This window comes from Saccostrea cucullata, unplaced genomic scaffold (genome assembly GCF_032062105.1).
Source record: "Saccostrea cucullata isolate Sc308-1 unplaced genomic scaffold, CSIRO_AGI_Scuc_v1 ctg9947, whole genome shotgun sequence".
In the NCBI taxonomy this organism is placed as follows: domain Eukaryota; kingdom Metazoa; phylum Mollusca; class Bivalvia; order Ostreida; family Ostreidae; genus Saccostrea; species Saccostrea cuccullata.
Genome location: NW_026924731.1, coordinates 1 through 17709, shown reverse-complemented (window position 1 = coordinate 17709; position 17709 = coordinate 1). Strand labels below are relative to the sequence as shown.

The 17709-nt window shown below is 34.6% G+C and overlaps 1 long non-coding RNA gene across 1 annotated transcript; it reads right to left on the bottom strand.

The window, feature by feature from the left end:
• Positions 1-6570: 6570 nt before the first annotated feature.
• On the bottom strand, positions 6571-7304 carry LOC134267156 (uncharacterized). Its single transcript, XR_009992102.1, has 3 exons — positions 7141-7304; positions 6940-7039; positions 6571-6720 (listed from the first exon to the last, which is right to left on the bottom strand). It is a non-coding gene; the product is annotated as an uncharacterized LOC134267156 (long non-coding RNA).
• Positions 7305-17709: the final 10405 nt, after the last annotated feature.

Here is a 17709-nt window from a genome sequence, read left to right as displayed (position 1 = left end):
CCTACATAGAGCGGGTACGTGACGAACTGGATTTGCCTTTGAGACAAAAAGCTTTGTGTATTTTTGATGTTTATAAGGCACACCAAGATAAATCCCTTCTAAATTTTATGGAGGAAAAGGGCATTAAAGTTGTGTTTGTTCCAGCTGCATGTACAGACCGTTTACAACCTCTTGACATCCAAATTAACGGCCGATTTAAATCCCTCTTGAAATCCGAATTCCAGATGTACTATGCGAATGAAATAAAATCTTCTCTGGAAAAGGGTGTCGACATTGAGGATATCGAAGTTGACTTGCGCTTGTCCAAAATAAAACCTATTCATGCGAAATGGCTTGTAAAAGCAACTGATCAGCTTGGAAAGGACACAGAATTGATTGTACAGGCATTCGAAAAAGCAGGGATATAATTAGACTAAACTAATTGCCATGACAGTGTTTACGTACAAATTAAATCTGATCATGATGCAATTTATTTGAAATTGAATTTCAAACTGTATTACTGTACTGCTTTAATACATGTTTCAAAATGAAAATAAAAAGAATGTAAACACATAGTGCGTTTTCTTCCGATAAGGCATTTATTGCATTCCACAAATCTGAGTTATCGCTCTTTGTCTCTAAAGGAATATATAATGCGGCGCGATAAACAAGGTTTAAACATTGAAACGTTTTTGAAAACTTATGAAAGTATTCACGATGGGTTTAATTTCGCGGGGAAAGGGAAAGGATAAATCGCGAACATAGTGAAATTAAAACCATCGTGATTATTTGCCAATTTACAGTATTTCTATGTAAAACTTTGATTGACCATTGTGGCCCCGCCCTACCCCCGGGGGTCATGATTTGAACAAACTTGAATCTTCACTACCTTGGGATGCTTCCTTATAAGTTTCAGCTTTCATGGTGCAGTGGTTCTTGAGAAGAAGATTTTTAAATCATACCATCAAATTTTCACTATTTCTGAATTATCTCCCCTTGAACAAGTTTGAAGAAATTTTAATCCCCTTCACCCAAGGATACTTTGTGCCAAGTTTGTTTGAAATTGGCTCGGTGGTTCCTGAGAAGAAGACGAAAATGTGAAAAGTTAACGACGACAACGACAAAGACGACAGACAACGGGCAAAGAGCAAGAGCCATGAAATACATAAAATGGCCCTGTACTTATATCAATTAATTAAATATCACCCTCTTTCCCATTTCATATATCAAAAAAAAGAAGACACTTGGTGCTTTAATTTTCTATAATAAAATTTTGTTTTCAAGAATCCACAAATTGGAAAACAGGTTTGAGAAATTGCGATGTTCTTTACAGGACATGAGGAAAATGACGCATTTTATGACATCATAATGCATTGACTTTTTGGGAAATTACGTCACGATTAATAAATACATGGTCACCAACACTCCAAGTGATAAATACTGCATTTGCAACCTAGACCGAGTGGTTTTGATTTTTCAAAAATTCTCAGGGCTAAATAATGCCCAAAATGGCTCTGGCTTTTTTGATCAGAAAAGCTCACTTGAGCCTTCGGCTCAGGTGAGCTAAAAAGATAAAAAAAAATGTTAGAGGTCATGCCAAAGAGAACTAAAGCAGAAAAAACCAAACTTTTGCGTAACTTTGCCCTTGATGCTGTTGACAGATGCAAGGCTGAGATAAATTAAGCCTAAGCAGTATATGCAGGAGATGCAGATAAAATGAAAAACAAGCTCTCTTATACCAAACATGCAATAGTGAAATGTTACATGGGAGATCATTCACTATGCAGAAAACACTTTCTGGTGTGCAAAGGGAAAGTAAATAATAACTTGGTTAGGAAGAGTTCATATGTAGGTCAAGGTTTTACAATACCGTCTTCCATTGAGAACGAAGCAAGGCTCCATGCCTGCATCTCAAAGAGGTTGTCTCCAGCTGTCTTGGACAAGACAATCAAAAATAGCAATTCACAAAAGTTTGAAAGCTTTGATAGAACTCTGCGATGATCCCTGCCTCGTAATGTTACTTTCACAAGAAACTTTCCTGGTCGGGCGCACAGTGCAGCTCATTCTTCTAATCACGGTCCAGGCAGCTCCATCGGAGGTCTCTGTGTAAGGGTTGGTGCCCCCATCCCCACTGGTGGCCAGGTTGACCATACCCTAGATAAAATTCAAAAAGATTATGAGTTAAACAAATCATACCAAAAATCTCAATTCTACAAAACAAAAAAGGTTATTAAGCATAAGAAAATTTACAAACTTTATGAAAAACATCAGGAAGAGGTAAAATATAAACCAGATGTCTCTGTTGAGACTGTAGCTCTACTGGTTTGTACTTATAACAAAAGATGAGAAAAGAAGCCATTGCCATTGTCTCTGACCAGTAGAGCTAAAAAACATGATGTTAGCTGAATCTCGAGCCCAAGGCAATAAAAAGAAGCATTCTGAACATAATTATTCTAAATCAGGTGATTAGTTTTTTTTTTATTTAAGAAATAAAGTCCGCGTTTTCGTGAATGTTGCAGAATAACCTCCGAGGTCGAGAAATGTTGTTTGAAAGATAAAAACAACATTTCGAGACCGAGGAGGTTATTCTGCATCATTCACGACAACTAGGACATTATTTCAATTCTACCAAGACTGAAAAATATCGTTTCCTCTATAGAGAAACGAATTAGGTCACCATGTCTCGATTACGCTGTTTTATTTAACACCAGAGGTACAATTTGTTTGCTTACCTGTGTTAGGAATGCAGACGATCTGAGCTTTCGTTACATTGAAAATAACCTTTTTTAAATTACAAATTTGTTCGTTATATGTATTGATCAGTTAAAACGAATATACAATAACAAAATCATGTTCCTGTTTTACTGCTAAAATCACGTTGTTTTATGTGTAGGGAGGTCTGTGGAATAGGCCCGCTTAGCTATAAAAACCGTCTTCATCAGCAACTTTATGAAATTTACAATCATGTTTATTTCTTATAAAGACGACATATTGATGCGGTCTAAACAAGTATTTCATTCTACAGCCAAACATGCATTTGAATTTTTTTAATTTGATACATGTTTCTGATCTGATAATTTTTTGATGACGTTCGTGATCTATTGGAGAATAATGTCCGGTGGCTTCCTTTCATGTTTTGAATTATCGTGGTAGAATTATCAATATTCTATTGAAAAGAAAAATTACTATAAAAAATACACTTTGGGTGGTGGGTCCCACAACAAAATCCCTTTTGAGCACAGTGCATGAATTCTTGATTACTGGCATGGTTTTTCCGAAGTAAGGTGCATCAGGTTGATACACAGCTTCTTATGGCAGAGATGACTGACCTCCAGGCCTGCAGCTGCAAACTGGGACTCGGTCAGCCTCTTCTCTACCATACGAGCAACCCAGTGCACCTTCTCAACAATACCCTCCTCTGGCCAAGGTACTCGCATGACCCCATACCCATAACTATCAGTCCCCCCCTCCAATATCTGCACTCCCCCTCTTTTTCACTTCTAGAATTCAATTTCTCTTTTAATTTGCCATAAATGTCTGCCATATTGTTCAATTTACTTAGACTCATTGATTGGTTAAAATAAATAACCTATATATTTATCCATTAAGTCACATGACATTACAAAAATGGGGTTTCTATAGGGAAAAGACCACCATATATTAAATTATTTTCCCATAAAAATCTATACAAACCTTAGGCCCTCTCAGTACTTTACTATCATAATGACAATTTCAGAAAAATCTTTAGCATCATTTCAAACAAGCGAAAATCGAAAAATCACGTTCAAATTGACCAGGCTGATCCATTACATGTAGCTTACATGAAGGATAATACATAGGTTTTTAAATAGAAATCACATTTGCAGTTAAGGTAGACAGTTAAAAAATGTAAATATAAGCAATGAATCATTATAACGCACGTTATTCAATTTGTTTGCACACACCGTTGCAGTTATGAAACTATATCACTCAAAAAATAATGATTCATTGCTTATATTTCTACTCTCCAGCTTAAAACAACTGACTTTTACAAATGCTCAACCTACATGTGCAACATTAATAATGATAAATGAGAGGCTTACATTGTCAACATCTAGGACATTTCCAGTCAGACCAAATGTTTTGAGCATACTGTGGACAGCAAACTTGGGCAGCACTGTGGTGCCTGCGGTGGAGGTTTCTGCGGTGTTCCTGATCACCGCGGTGGTGCCCTTCCTCACTCTCTCTTTTGTAAACTTAGCTAGATCCTCCTCAATATTCTCTATAGTGGTTGGAGATCTCATGGTATTCCTCCGTTCTCTTCATAAAGAAATTCCACTGTATGTCGAGCAATATCTGTCATGCCTAAGGAATACATATTTACATGTATATGTAGGAAGTACAAAAAGTACACATGAAAAGGAATTTCTCAAAGATAAACATTTACAACAGCTTGAAATCTAGACAATCTTCTGGGTTGTACAATGAAAAAAAAGGCTCAAACTTATAGAAGGGAGATTTATGCTTATTGAAATTACAACTTCTTAAGACCTAACTTTTGTTAGTTTACTACAGCAACACATTCACTCAAATGTCCATTCTAATTTACTGTATACAGGGAAATTTTCGCCCCCATTTTATTTTCCCCCTTTTCGCCCTACCCTCATTTGGGTGAATTTAAAACGGGGCGAATTCAAAGAATACAGTATAATTTCTTAAACAAAACTATGACTGGGCGAATTTAAAACGGGGCAAAATTGTTTGTAAGTGTGAAAGGGCGAAAATAAGACAGGGCAAAAATAACCCTGTATACAGTATGTCTTTAAGATGGACTAGAAAGAGGGAGGAGACATCATCATTAAGGTCACAGTGTCATACATATTGAAAGGAAAAGAAAATAATGTTTTCCGCTGCCAAACTTAAGTACCCGTATCTTTTTCTGCATGATATAAATTTACACTACCTATATACGTGGTCACAAATTTTTCTACGGAAATTTGTCCAAGCATACTTAATAAAGATGCAAGGCATATAGTGACAGTCTAAGAAATCCATGTAATTTTCAATCTGCTGATTAAATGAAAATTGAGATTCCGTTGAGTTATGAACCCATGGAAAAAAGCACATCTACAGTAACTATAGTAATATTAACTGTGATAAACAGATAAAGTACCATTCTGTGGTTTTGGTATGGTAGCAGTTTTACATGGGGGTCCTCTCGGGGGCTTTGATTTCTTTCACCATGGTGGTATCAGGGCTGGGGGCTTCCCTCGTTCTCACTGTCAGTGTGGGGGTGGAATGGCAGGTGACAGAAACTCTCCCTGATCTCTCTGGTCAGGTCATTCGCTGCATCAGCCGCCTCCGTGTGTCGCTGTCCCTCGGCAAAAGCAAAAGGCCTCGTTCCAAAGTTTGCTCCGATTCTTGTGTTCTAAAAAATATGAACAACAGGATACATTCCACCCAACACATCATCCATGTAGGCATTGAGGCGGTGCCCGTTATACGTGAAGTAGAACCTCCCCCTGGGGGTCTGTCCCTGTACGGGGGACTCTCCTGTCCTCTCCCACCCTATACCCGCTATGTCCCCAGCATTCAGGGTGATGTCTAGTCTAACACTCCATTGTAGTGGACAGCCTTACCATTGCTACACAACATTTATTTCTGATCACATTTTTTTCATCCTGAGAACAAAATTGAATTAAAGGCTACATGTTGTTATGCAGATGTAAAACTATAGAAAAACTCAAATTATACTGAAGGACTTACTTAAGGAAGAGGCATGTTCCTACAGGGTTACTCCAGGCTCCATCTTTCTTGTCGGCCGACAGAGGAAAGCCAAACAAGATGACCACATCATTCTCCTCCTGACCCTCTCGCAACGAACAGATCTCCAGATCCCAGTAAAACGCTGGATTCTGTATTAAAAGTAAAGAAATGGGGCAACTGTTTCTCTCTCAATATTTTTTGTTCTGAACAAGAAATCTGTGAGCCAGTGCTCACTAGTAATACCCCCGCTCTGATGTAAATGAGCACTATAATGTTAATATACACAAGTTCAATTACAGGCAGATGCACAGAAAAATATGAAGTTGACATCAGATTCATATCAAAATTAATTCCACCATATGGCATGCCTCAACAAAGAGTGTAATAAATTTACAAGTATCAGCTATGAATAGGTAATGAGAAAACTGCAACTGAGATTTGTTATGTATGAAACAGGCAGATGCACAGACAAACAGGAAGTTGATATCTGATTTGAACAAAAATGTATCTTACCATATGGCATGCCTCAGAGAATATTGTGTTAAAATTTCAAGCATCTACGATAAGTAGTTGCTGCGAAAACTGCAACGAAAATTTGTTACGGACGGACACACAGACACACAGACAGACACACAAGGGTAAAACAGTATACCCCCCTCTCCTTCGGAGCGGGGGAATAATTAATGGGTTTCATGTACGCATAGAAATTTAAAGGAATATAGGTGAATTCTAACTTATGCTTAATATTAAAAGAATAAAGATTAAAATCTTTATTTTCAAGGCATTCATGCAAGAGAAATTAGCTTTAACAGTTTTTTCTTGGTATTGCACTACCTGTTTTGGAACTGCTTGGATGGCGTAGATCATGGTGCCCCTGGGTAGTCCACTTCCTGTGCTGGGGTCATCAAGGAAGGTCACTCCAGTCATGTCCTGGGAGAATACCAAGGCCCGGATCGGGGGGAAGGATGGATTGGCATCCAGCAACATCTCCCGATTCTGTACAAGACACAGTTTACAATTTTCAACTTGACAAAGTATATACTATATTTAATAAAGACTCATTTTTCAGATTCATAAACCTTGTACAGGTCTCACTTATTTAATGATGCTGTGTTTGAGTTTAAAATTGAGCTCTTTATAAACAAATAAAAGCTTTACTTTAATTTCGCTTAATCCAGAAATTTTTCATTTGTATTATCATTTCAAAGTACTCACAGCCCGACTGTCAAGCTTGCTGGGTGGAGATGGAGGTTTAGCACAATCCTTGTGTAGTAGCCTAAGTCTGTTGCAGTGGACTTCCACAACAGTCTACCTCCTGTAATATAAAAAATACATTTTTTAGTACATGTAAAATGTCTCAGCTAATCATTTGTTAATCAAGATTTAGTGGGAAAAAAGTGAATAACAAGATTTGACAAACCTGAATTACAATCCTTTGCCAGGGACTTTAGAATATCAATAGTGGATCCACAATGCTGAATGATCTCCTTAGTGAACTCGATGTCCTGTAGATACTGAGCGAGCACCGTACAGGCTTGGGTCTGTAGCACAGCTACCACACGACACACCTGATTATTCAGACTGTTACCATCCCCTGTCACAGGCAAAGTCTGTTGGAGGGGGCTGGTCCCGTCGTCCTGGGGGAGCAGAATGGCTTTGATGGCCGTCACCAGGTACTCCCTCACTGGCACACTGGCAGACTTGTAGATCTGGATTAAAATAAAAAAAAAAGGCCTTAAACATTTAGCTTTATAATGTATTCAAAATTGTCCAGTTTTCTCTCTTCTTACATTGTACAAATAAATCTCTAGTTAGCTCTACTGGTCAGAGACCAGAAGAGCTTATGCGATAGTAATGTGTCCGTCGTCCGTCCGTCTGTCTGTTCAGCTGTCTGTCTGTCTGTCCGTCTGTCTGTAAACAATTTTTCAAAATGCTACTCATCCTACAGTTTTGGTCTAATTTCAATATAACTTGGCACACAAGTACACTACACTAAGATACATAATTCTGTGTACGGGTTTTTGATTTCGATGAACGGTGTTGCCCTGGTTACTAAAAATAGAAATTTCTGTGAAATTCTTTCAAAATGCTACTCTTCCTACAGTTTTGGTCTGATTTCAGTATAACTTGGCACACAAGTAGACTACACTTAGATACATAATTCTGTGTATGGGTTTTTGATTTCGATGAACGGTGTTGCCGTGGTTACTAAAAATAGAAATTTCTGTGAAATTCTTTCAAAATGCTACTCATCCTACAGTTTTGGTCTGATTTCAGTATAACTTGGCACACAAGTAGACTACACTAAGATACATAATTCTGTGTATCGATTTTTGATTTCGATGAACGGTGTTGCTGTGGTTACTCAAAATAGAAATTTCTGTGAAATTCTTTCAAAATGCTACTCCTCCTATAGTTTTGATCTGATTTCAGTATAAGTTGGCAAACAAGTAGAATACACTAAGATACATAATTCTGTGTATCGGTTTTTGATTTCGATGAAGGGTGTTGCCGTGGTTACTAAACTTGAATCTACATTACATGAGGATGTTTCCATATCAAGATTATACAAGCAAATTCAAAAAATTGTGGTCCTTTAATGCTTTCTGTGTTTAAGTGAATGGGATGCCATAATTTATGGCAGATTATGTGTGTCAAATATGCACCCCTATCATGTGTCAATTTTTGAAAATTAGGTCAAAGGGGAAAATTCATAGCATACTCAGAAATATTTTGTTGCCAGTAATGTACATGTCAAATATCAAAGTCCTATATCTCCTTTCAATCAAAAGTTATTATAAGGAAATATAATATTTTTGATAAGTAGGTTTAGACTTCTAGGTCAAGGTCACAGAGTCAAAACATGATATATTTAGCAAATCTTTTCACATGTAATACACAATGTATAATTTGAATGCCCTATCTTTTCTCTTTCAAAATAATCAATTTAAATAAATATTATTTTTTGGAAAGTAGGTAAAACTTTAAGGCCAAGATCACTTGGGTTAAAAATTCATAGTATATTTAGAAAGTTTTGTGATAATATTCATGTGTCAAATATGAAAGCCCCATCTCTTATTATTCAAAATCTATGACCAAGGTTAAATGCATTGTGACAGATGCACATACTGTCAATAAGATGGACAGACTGACAGACAAATGAGATTTAATGTCCCCTCCTTTTACCAAAAACGACGGAAAATAATGCCTCTGCTGTTCGTAAGAAGAAGATTTATGATGGAAAAAAATCCCATGCATATTTCTTAACGTAAATCAATCAATATTGTGTTTTTTATGTCATTTGTTCCTTCTCCCTGAATTTTTCACTCAGGCCAAAAGAAAATATTCTCTTGTTTCCTGTCCCCTGACCCAAAAAATTAGGGTAGGAAGGTAGGGAAAAAAATTATTTTGAGAAAAAATTATTTTGAAAATCAATGAAATTAATAAATGCAGAACATATCATGTAATAACAAGAAAATGATATGTTAACAGTTTACCATGGTTTACAGACGAGTTTGTTAATCAAGATTTATAAAGTAAAGGTATCCTGTACACTTGTGATGTATTAGTTCTATAAATATTGTTGGTTGAGTTAAGCATTTGTTAAGTATCTTAGGGAAATAGTCACCCCCAAAAAAGAAAATGTAATAAAAACTTTTAGGGTCGGAGGGTAAAAAGGGTAGGTCGGGTGACAGAAAACAAGAGTATTTTTATGTTCCCCAAACGAAGTTGGGGAACATATTGTTTTTACTCTGTTTCTTCTTCTTATTATTATTTTCCTTCTTCCTGGGAAAATTTGTCCACAAGTGATCTTGTAGCGCACGTGCTTGCAAGAGCGCGCACGTGCATTAGGTGAAATTACCAATATAATGGATATTGTCGTAACTTTTCTATTTTTTGAGGAAATTTTTTGAAACTCATAATGTAAGGATACATTAGTACATGTAGTATAGACAAGATAGCATGGTCAAAATAGCAAGATTTCACGCGCATGCATGTGCGTTTTGCTCTGATTGGCTGAAACTAAAGTATCAATAACTTTCTTGTTTCTTGTCATAATCCTTTGAAATTTTGAACATAGTGCTACATTATAATGATCTACCGCATGATATATAAAAATTTTCATGAAAGCATGTGCATGTGCTTGTGCTGCAAGCTGATTAGCTGAAACTTTAAATGGCTATATCTCCTATGTTATTTGACGAAATTCTTTGAAATTTAAAATATAGTCATGCATTGGGATATCCCACAAAATGATATAGAAAAAAAAATCATGAAATCACGCGCATGCATGTGTGCTGCAATTTGATTGACTGAAACTTTAAATTGCTAATCTCCTTTGTTTTTTGACGAAATTCTTTGAAATTTAAAATATAGTCATGCAATAGGATATCCTACAAAATGATAATATAAAAATCATGAAATTATGCGCATGCATGTGTGCTGCAATCTAATTGGCTGAAACTTTAAATGGCTTTAACTCCCTTGTTTTTCAACCAAACAGGATTGGATTTAGAACAAAGATAGATGTAAGGGACTCCTACAGGAAGGTATGATCATCATGCACGTGCACGCATGTGCGTGCAATTGAAACTAGTATATTTAAAAATACTCTTGAAAGACAAGATGATATATGATCATAACGCACATGTATGCATTCACATGCGCTTGGGTGCAATGCTAAAAATTGAATATAATTGGTATCCTTCTGGAAAAACGTTGTTAAAGTCAAAAATGCACAGAGTTTGTCTTATTTAATGAAGCTTACAGGGAATATGGCACCAAAAGGGAGTTGGGGAGCGTTTGGGGAACATCTGTAACGGTTCCCGTTACAATTAGCACTAGTTTATTTTGGCCTCATATGGAGACACCACCACAAAATAATAAGGACAAGGCAGATTTGAGGTCAACATTCATTTTAGGAGTTTCAACCATTTAGACTTAAAGATTGAGATAACAACTCGATCATTCCCCTCGCCCCTTCCCAGGCCCCTATTTGTTCATGTATGCAAATTACTACTTGTTTTTACATTTTAAACATGTTAAAAAAATGTTACATTGTAAAATATATGAATAGTTTAATGTGGTCCATCTCTTTGAATGATTTTCATTCCTAATTCTAGAAGGATAGGGTGACACAAATTCATGAATAAAATGTTGAGCAATCTTAATTATCATTGATGCACTTTTATTTAATTTATGCAGTCATATTGTGAACATCTCCAGTCCATTAGGAGAGTGGGGATGACCTCCAGGGGTTCATAACCTTTATACCATTTTTACACCTTTTAATTTACTTAACATAATAAAACAAGAAACAAAATTATGTACAGTCAAAATGGAAAAAGTTTCCTACAACTTAGGAGTCACATGATCATTTGTCATTACAGGTACAGGGGTTGGATAGGGATCAGTCCCCCCCTCCCCCGCAATTTGCAGGACAATATTTATTGAAGCAAATAAAAATAAAATGACTTTGGATGCCCTCCACCCTAGAAAACAGACCCCACCATAACCTCTGTTTTTCTTTCTCAGGGAATTCCGGTCTGGAAATCCCCCCTCCCTGAAAATCGTCTATTGTAGCATCCAATGACATTTGATCCTTTAAACTTTAACCCAACCATTTGTATTATAGACTATTTTACCCAAATCTATACCAAAACTAGTGCTTACCGGACTGTCGTACGTCCTTTCAACTTCATTAGTTATCTAGAAGGATCTAACTGTGTCTCCGTACAAGCCCTCATCCGGGTCCGTACATCTTCGCTAGCCAACTGTCCGAATCGTTTCCCTCATCTCCCAACGAATCGGACACTTGGCTAGCGAAGATGGGGTCCGTAGGACAATATCATTTTAACGATAGAACGTTCTATCTAAACTTCCTGAAATATAATTAATTAATTAACACAAAATGAAATAATTCCTTCAGATATATACATGTACATGCTGTGTTCACCACTTTGCACGTGCAGACTGCAGCGCAATCTAAAAACGATAACGGTAAAACTAGTACATAAGTTGGGTACGTGACGCAAGCCCACTGTAATGCAGGGGCCCGTTTCACAAAACTATCTTATGACTAAGATCTGTCTTAAGGTAGGATTCTTCTCATATTTCTAATATTTAAAAATTAATGAAATTTTCACAGAATCAAGAAGACAATATCAGTAAGTGATAGTATCAGTGAAATTAAATTTGACCGTTTTATATTAGAGGTAAGGTCAGGTCAAGGTCATTATCTTTTTCCTTGACATTACAAATAAAAAATAACCGTTGCCAATCACGTGATACCTACTTCTATTTCAAAAGTTTAATAATTGTTCTTTTTGCATAAAAACATATTACTACACTGGACAAAATTGCTAACGCACCACCTAAGAAAATTAATCTTTTACTTTTAAAAACCTGTTTATTATGTATTTGATATATAAATATGTTACTTAAACAAAAAATAAGGCTTATTAATGCTAAACCTTATAAATAACTACAATGTTTATTGAAGTGTGACCAATTCTTAGAAAAAGATATAATCGTGTCTATTCCATTATTGAAGAAAACTATTTCAATTTTTTCTTTGTATTTATGTTCTTTACATTTGTAATAATTTAAAAAACAGGGAAAAAGTACACCGTATGCGGCGTTTGACGCTAGAAGAGCGTACAAACGCAGACAGGATGGCGTCTGCAGGGGGTTTCTTTAGAAAAAAAATGTAAAAAATAAAAACAATAGAAACTACACTACACTACACTCTTAAAAATTGTTCCGAATAGATAAACAAACATAAGAATATTTACTATAAATAATCACGGCATTAAGTTTGCAGCATAAAAGAAATTGAAAAATGTTCCACAAAACTGGGTAGACCGGAAGTGGAATGGATTTGGTATGGACACTAAGGTATCAGATGATTACTAGGAGATATGAGAGTCAATGACTGTTTGTAATTTGATTTTTGAGTGAGGACTACTCCTACAATGTAGGGCAATCTCACAGACCCCTTAAGTGATCAAGAATTTCATACATGTGCAAAATTGGTGCGCAGTACACAGCTGGAAATTGGTTTTCGGACAAGAAGGGTTTTCATGGGTTTGTTCATGATGCCAAGACATTTGTCACTCCCACTGCTTTTGAAATCATGGCATATCATATACACTAGAACTGATCCGGCAAATGTTCAATACACAAATGAAAATTTACAAGTGGTGCGTTAGCAATTTTGTCTAGTGTATATCGGGTCTATAGCATGATATTACCAAATTTACATAATTAATTTAACTTAACTGTATATTGGCTAATCCGAATTTTCTCTGTTTTCTTAATTTTTTAGGATATATTAGTTATTTTCATATGCTTCCTATATTTAACTTTTTCTTATTTTCACATATAATAAAGTAGTCTTATAATTAAATGTACAAAATGATACAAAAACAAAAAGTTTTGATCGTTTACTAAGAGAGAAAAAATACTTTTTTATGGATTTTTTGCTCAAATCCGCACTTTGATAGGAAGCATTTAAAAGCTAATAAAGTTCTAGATTATTGGAAAAATCATATTTATTTGATATATTTTTAAAGTTTAGTCTCTCATTATTAATCTAACTTACATTTGAAAATTTCTCGAAGTCTTCGATTGTGTAAAAATTATAGCTAAATTCATTGATCTATTATAATTTTAAGAGGCAGAAAAGAAGATATTTTCATACACCACCATTCCGCCAAAGATATAGTCCCTGCTAGTTTTCAAACACAGTTTACCGTTTCTATTTAAAGTTGTACAATTGTGATGAGGAAAGAAAAATATGGTCTTTTAAATTCCTCACACCTTGATATATAAGACATAAAAGCAAATATACTTTGAATGTTTCATTTAGTCAGAAACCAGAGAAGAATCCTACCTTAAGACCGAAAATTATCTTAAGATTGTACCATAGCTGTTTCACAAAACTGTCTTATCTTATGATAATCTTAAGATCTATCATAATCTTAAGACAACTAGATACATGTCTTAAGTCGAAAGTGAAACTTGCGACAGTATTTATTTTGGCCAAAAACCAAAGGATTTTTAAAGAAAACGGTATTTAGAGATAAAACAATCCTTTAGACAATATCTGGCCAGTCAGAACACTAACACCCAACCCAATAATTTGCCCCCCAAAAAAATTACGATAGAAAATCTATAATGTACCTACTTTATATTTTCCCACTTTATTCATTTCAAGACATTTTTCTTTGGTTGTGCCCTTTCCCAACTGAAATTGCAACACATCCACAGCCCCCCCCAAAAAAAACCCCGAATGCTTCTTAGGACCATTGCATTTTAATTTTTATGGATGTGATAAGTCCCTTAATTTTACTTTAGTTTATTATCTTACATTGTGGCATACAAAACAATATATAAATGGTTTCTATGCGTCTCTAATTGTGGTAATTTATTTTCAAAGTAAAAAAATTATTCAGTCGTACAAAATTAGATAAAATCAAATACATTTACATGTCGTTCTATTTCTGAGGTATCCTCTAAATCCACCGGAATGTGTATGACAATTCAATATGCTGTAATATTTAATGTTGTATATATATACATGCTTTCTTTATGATTTTTTTATAATAGTATTGAAACAGCAAAATTTTGATTGGAATTTTTGATTCAGTATCTTTTCTTAGCAGTGATATATTGTTGCAGTAGATGAAGCGTTTCAAAGACACCTGTATAACTATTGAATTAATTTCATGAATTAACATTGAACATGATTTGCTTTTTCAAAAGGAGACATTGTTCATTATTTGCAATTAAAGCTTCAGATACACTAGTAGTTTTTATTAAAAGTAATGCATTTTGTCCGAAACTACTATTTCCCGAGCAAAAATATAACATTTTAAAAGCAAAGAACGAGGGCGCTTTTGATTGGCGTTCGGCAGGAACCTGGGCGTACTTGAAAAGTGAAAATTTTATTGACATGTCACATGAAATTTTTAACATTTTTTTTAATTTATCGGGTTCCTGTGCAATAAAAACGGAAAATATTTTCCCGAAATTGAGCTTTGATTTGCTAAAAAAAATAACTTGAAAATTGGCCATATCAGACATTTGGTATAAAATGGTACATTTTTAAACACATTTTTCTAAAAATTTTCTATGTCTGGGTCTTCTCTCCATGATTTTAAAACGTTATTTGTGTGTATTTTAATTCAAAGAAACGAATACACTTTTTTAAAAAATGGAGAGAAGACCCAGAGACCACGAAAAATGAAGACGACTTTTAGTGTGTATGTGCGTGTGCTTTTTAAATTCTGAAAAACTTTCAGTGTGTACAGGATTTTGTGTTTATACGGATTTCCTACCCCAAATCCCATGCAGGAACTCGTGGATTCATGTACAAATAACTAATGATTTTAACTTCAGTTGGATTTTCTGGATTAGAAATCGTCATTAAAAGAATCTCTCATGGCAAGAACCGGTACCCGTTTTGTTATTAAATGCATAGGCGTCGGAACCGGGGGGAGGGCTAGGGTGGCTTAGCCCCCCCTTTTTTTGTGCAAAGATATACGTAATATAGGCATTGAAAATTGGGGGTTACCTTTTTTATTTGTTTAGCAGCCCCCAACACTTTCAATTAGCCGCCCCATTTTCAATTTGCTTCCGACGCCTATATATACACATGTACAATTAATTTCATCAAATGCTTAGATATAATATCAAGCTAAGCAGATATTAAATACTAATATAAATAGAATAGAATTTAACACCCCAAGAGAATTTTGCTGTTCCCTCCCCTCCCCTTGTCACAGTATTTTTTGTAAAATCGATTTATGTCTAAAGAACTGTTTCATTTAATTCAAAGTAAGGCCATTCCAAGTTTTTTTTTCTATGTTTAGCGTACACGTGCGCCCCTTGGTTTTTGACACCCCATATAAGAAAAAACACACAACATCAGGAGTCCTGAAATTCGATTTTTTTTTTATTTTGTCAATTTCTCCAAATAATTCTGTACAGTAAGTTATATTGTGTGTATTTTAAGCATTTAATCCCTTGTTTTTCCTTAAGAATACATGTAGATATTAATTTCTTCTATTGAAGCAGTTTAGTTAGATCAAATCATTTGAAGGGCATCATTTTTAGGACTTTTAAGCCTGCATTTTATGTTTTGGCTTGTGTTTTTTACGAATAGGTACTTTTCGTAGATCTTTTTTTTTTCATTCATTTATTCTCTCAAAAAAACATACAATGGTACAAGAGGTACATATACTAAGTATACATATTTACAATAATTATGGACGAGCAGAGATTACAGGAGGACAGACAGTGTCAAAAATCTTTGTAATAAATATACACAATTTTCGTAAAAATGCTGGATCTGTACTTGTCATCAAATTACAGAATTTTATTATATTTGGGTGAACATAGTATTTCTGCAACAAAAAATCTTTTCGAATCTTATATAATGCATTACATTCCAGTAAATAATGGAATTCGTCTCCTATCTGGTTATTATTACATAGATTGCACTTTCTTTCATTTCTTTCAACATTATTCCATCTACCCATCTCTATTGGAAGACGATGGTTACTTGTCCTGAATTTTGAAAAGATATTTCTAAATTTTTTTGGTAGAATAGTTAAATATTTTTCACATTCAAACTTTGTTTTAAAAATTCTATATGTAATACCTTTACTGGAATTATTCAAATCACTATACCATTTCTGTAAAAACTGATCTTTGAGCTTTTGGTTAATTGTGGTTGCAATCCATTTAACACTATGAAAATTTTGATTAGTCCAAATATTACAGAGACCCGTTGTATTAAGAATATTATGTATGAAAGATATCCATGGATTACTAATCCCATTTTTAGTGTATTTATTATAAAGATGTAAATAAATAACTCTACAGATCTTATTCTCATTTCCATGTATCATTTTTCCCCAGTAAGATATCATTCTTGTATAAATGCGCACATACATCGGGTAACGTCCAGTTTCCCCGTATACCATAAAACTCGGTGTACTAGATTTTAAGTTTAGAATATATTTTAAAAATCTTAAATGTAGACGTTCAATAATATCTATATTTTCAAATCCCCATATTTCACATCCATATAATAAAACAGGAACGACAACTTTATCAAACAGATCCTACTGACAGTCCAGAGATAGATTATATAAACGAATTTTTCTAATAATGCCACACATTGCCTTTTGTGCTTGATTACATAAGTGTTTCTTGGCCTTTCAAAATGACCCTGATCTTGAGAATATAATACCAAGGTAATTGAAATCTTTTACAGTTTCTAAGACATCGTCATTGTATTTAAATGTATGTTTGGGTGGTCGTCCTTTTGAAAATATGACAATTTTTGTTTTCTTAACATTAACATGGAGTTTCCACGTTTTGCAATATACAGAAAATTCATTTAATGCATGTTGTAAATCATTTGCGGTTTCAGCCATAATAACCGTATCATCAGCATAAAATAAAATAAACAGCTTGATAAAAATGTTAAGATCATCTTCAATTTTGAAAGATGGGTTGACGCTAAACAGAGAAAAAACTTGGAATGGCCTAATCTGTTGTAGCTGTTGGGTTTAATTTTTGATTTGTTAAAGCTGTTAGATATTATTGTCTGATCACGATTAAACATAAATACAAATTGAATTTTAAAGCAAAAATAGTGTTCACAACATTTTTTTTTACTATTTGTTCATGCTATAGCTTAAATTACATGTGCGCAGTATCATGTATATTTCGGAATTTAAGTTATTGTAATGCAATATAACTTCCGAAATATCTATGATAAGCCCAATTTGAAGGAGTGTGCATTTAGAGAAAAACACCTTAGTGCGGAAATTACTGTCTCATATTGGCATATTTTATTTGCTTAAGTACTGTAGATTCCTATTTATACGCGAGGATTTAATTTACGCGTAATTACGCGAGAAGAGTCACTCGCGAAAAAATATTACTCGCTTTTATTTTTATGGTGCTAAA